Below are 3,350 nucleotides of genomic sequence, written 5' to 3' on the forward strand. Positions count from 1 at the left end.
ATTATGAGATCCTGAGCACTATAGAGCTTGACTAGCTCCGACCCAAACAATTTCTCCCCGAGGTCTTCAGAGCTCCTTTTGTACCGGCTATCCAGAGGAAGGTCTTCGTTTAACCAAAGAGGTTTAGGGTTAGAATGATTGCTTAGAAGAATAGCTTAGGTGCTTGAAGTTCGAGCATTAAAGTCACCCATTAAAAGGATATTGCCTTCATTCCTTAGGCTAGAAATATCATTCTCTAAACCATTGTAAGGACTATTTTTATCTAGACACTTTTTCTTATAGAAGTTAGAATTGATGGGGCGGAAATAACAAATTTCTATGTAAGTCTTTTTATCATAAATGTCAGTAATTTCTATCCAACTATATTGGTTGTAAGGGTCGTTTTTATAAATCCTAGCATGGGGAGAGATGTTCTTCTTAATGTAACAAGCTATACCCCCAATGCCTCTACGGGAGGATCGCTAATTCCAGATAGACCATAATGTAAAGCCATCTATGTTAGGGACCTTAGATTCTTCGTGCTCCCATGTCTCAACAAGAAAAATAATATCAACATCATTAGAGATCCAACTTAGCTTGGGGTCTTTGTTCCATGGAAAGCTCCGACAATTCCAAGAAAGAATCCAGAGTATGTTGAATTGCTATTTGTTATTATCTTTTTTGTTTCTATCTCGAATAACGGCTTTTCTATTTCTGATTATTGCCCATTTTCCTTCCTTCCGAGCTTCCTTTACCTTTTGAACCTCCTTTCTCAATTCTGCTTGATCTTCTGGAATGAGATCTTCATTTATAAATATTCCCGTTCCTTTTAGACTTGAGGTTTTAGTAAGTATGTCATACTTATGGTCAATAGAGCTCACTTTTATTCGGATCAGCCTTCCTTTATTCTCAATTAGTTTCCCCAACCTTGTTGCTTCCGTGAGACACGTTGTTTCAATTTGTAATATGGTATGTAATTATGTCTGGGCTATGGCTAAAGTATCCTCGTCTACCTCCTCTTTCAAACCGAAGATTATAAGGTTCAAGGCCCTTTTGTTATGCTCATGGTCTAATTCTATCAATTTTTTCATTTCATCTTTAATTGGTTTGATATCTAATTTACCTACCACACTATTTAGAGTGAGGCGTCTATTAACTTTTTCTTCTAGCTCTTTAATCATGTCCTTCATTTTAAGACTCTCTAAAGTATCAGCATCTAGGATATTTGGTTCATACTTTGGTTTTGTTTATATATATATATATATATATATATATACTAATTTAACATAAATTTTAACATTTTGTTTTTTATTATTATTAATAAAAATATTGAAAAAGTTGAAATCATACCATGATTAAAATTCTAGAAATAGTACTTGAAAATAAGCAAAGATATCTTTAATTTTTTTTAGCCAAGATTTTGGAGTTATAAAATTTCATTAATGACTAGTTTTTCGTTTGTTTTGTTTTGTTTTTTTTTTTATATTATCATGTTTATCTTGATTTGACCTGTATAGATGGTAAAAAGAGTCTAAAACGAGTTACCCCATTTATCAATTCAGAGAACATTAATCTGAAGCGACCACCCCATTGATAACATTAATCTGAAGCAAGCGCATAGTTAAACCTACACAACAGCAGCAACAAAGAGGCAGAGCCAATAAAGCATTTTTTCATATTATCATGTTTATCTTGATTTGACCTGTATAGATGGTAAAAAGAGTCTAAAACGAGTTACCCCATTTATCAATTCAGAGAACATTAATCTGAAGCGACCACCCCATTGATAACATTAATCTGAAGCAACCACAAGCGCATAGGTAAACCTACACAACAGCAGCAACAAAGAGGATAACATTAATCTGAAGCAACCACAAGCGCATAGGTAAACCTACACAACAGCAGCAACAAAGAGGCAGAGCCAATAAAGCATGCCCAAGTGAATCAAAACAATTGTTATTACACTAGAATTCAAAAAATTTAGGTATAATTTTGTGGAAATTGAGATGTTTGGTCACACAAGAAAAAAACTACCTACCATAATTTAGTTACATTTTTATGCTTAGGTTAAGTTAGTTACATAAGTTAGTTACCTGCCATAATTAGGTTTTTTTTTTTGGCACATTATCACATCTGTCTAGATTTCACCTCATTATTCACGACGTCCTCCACCTTTCTTCGTGAACTCTGATTCTCCTCCATCAAATTCCGCCCAGTAATTGTCATCTCCTCTATGCGCCTTAGCATATACTGGTTCTTTCTCGCCCTCACCCGCGCGATTCCCAGTTCCATTTTCTCTTCTAATTGCTGTAATTGTTCAATATCCAATCCTGCTATGTCTTCTCCCATCTTGTGCTTCAACATCACTTGCAGCTGTTCGATTTGAAGGTTTAGCTCCGCTGCGTGGATACTCTGATTTCTATTTCGATTATTATCGTCGTATTCAACGGAGCCACGAGATTCTGATTGTGATTTTTGTTCACAGCATTCGCTGTAACGATACAGCATGCTTTTCATATCTGAACTGGCGAATTCGAAGAACCTTTTATCACTTGAAAAGATGAGAATTGCTATTTCTGCTTCGCAAAGGATGGACAATTCTCTGGCCTTCATTTTAAGAAGTTAAGCAACCCCGCCCTTCTCTTGGAGAAGGCGGCCTTCCTGCTCGTTGGATTTTCTATCTCTAATTTCGCTCTTCCCATCTCTGCAACAAATAATAAGAAACAAAGGCCTGAGATATGCATACAATGCCAATAACTAATTAAATATTGATAACTATGGATAGAAGTCACAGAGGTATTTATATGTAAAATTGAATACTAATTAAAACTTGATAATAATGGAGATTTAAAGATTGATAACTGTGGACAGAAGATTGATAATAATGGGAAATTGATAACCAATTAAAACTTGATAACTATGGAGAGTTGTCATAGGTCTCTATATGGAAAAAAGACAAATAGGTTTTCAGCAAGTAGATGATATTAGAATTCTATTATTTTAAGCGAGTGGATAACAATAGGCTTTTGGTTGGATAATCACAGGGTAAGATGCTGAGATTTATGCTTAGTCAAGCTATTTTCAGGGTCGGGAGGAAAAGGAAGCCGAAGATTAGGAAACCACAGACTTCGCCTATTTAGTCTGTCAGTTAAGATATATTACTAACCGTGTGATTACTTTGCAATTTATTATTGTAGGAATGATTACTTTGCAGTTTATGTAGTGACCATATAACTATTTTTATAAGAATTGTTGCATTTATTGATCATATATTTAATTTTATATATTTAAAAATAATCAGTTTTATAATAACATGGCTGTATAATGGGGTTTGGAATATACTCTAAAACGGTTTTTGTTTTGCTAAGAGC

General features: G+C 34.4%; 1 pseudogene; it reads right to left on the minus strand.

Moving 5' to 3' along the window:
* Positions 1 to 2,106: 2,106 nt before the first annotated feature.
* On the minus strand, positions 2,107 to 2,681 carry LOC149163276 (MADS-box transcription factor 23 pseudogene; annotated as a pseudogene).
* Between the last annotated feature and the right edge of the window lie 669 nt (positions 2,682 to 3,350).

Source organism: Pinus tabuliformis, chromosome 5_1, assembly GCF_031772625.1.
Source record: "Pinus tabuliformis cultivar Carrire ecotype Pingquan chromosome 5_1, CPIR1, whole genome shotgun sequence".
In the NCBI taxonomy this organism is placed as follows: domain Eukaryota; kingdom Viridiplantae; phylum Streptophyta; class Pinopsida; order Pinales; family Pinaceae; genus Pinus; species Pinus tabuliformis.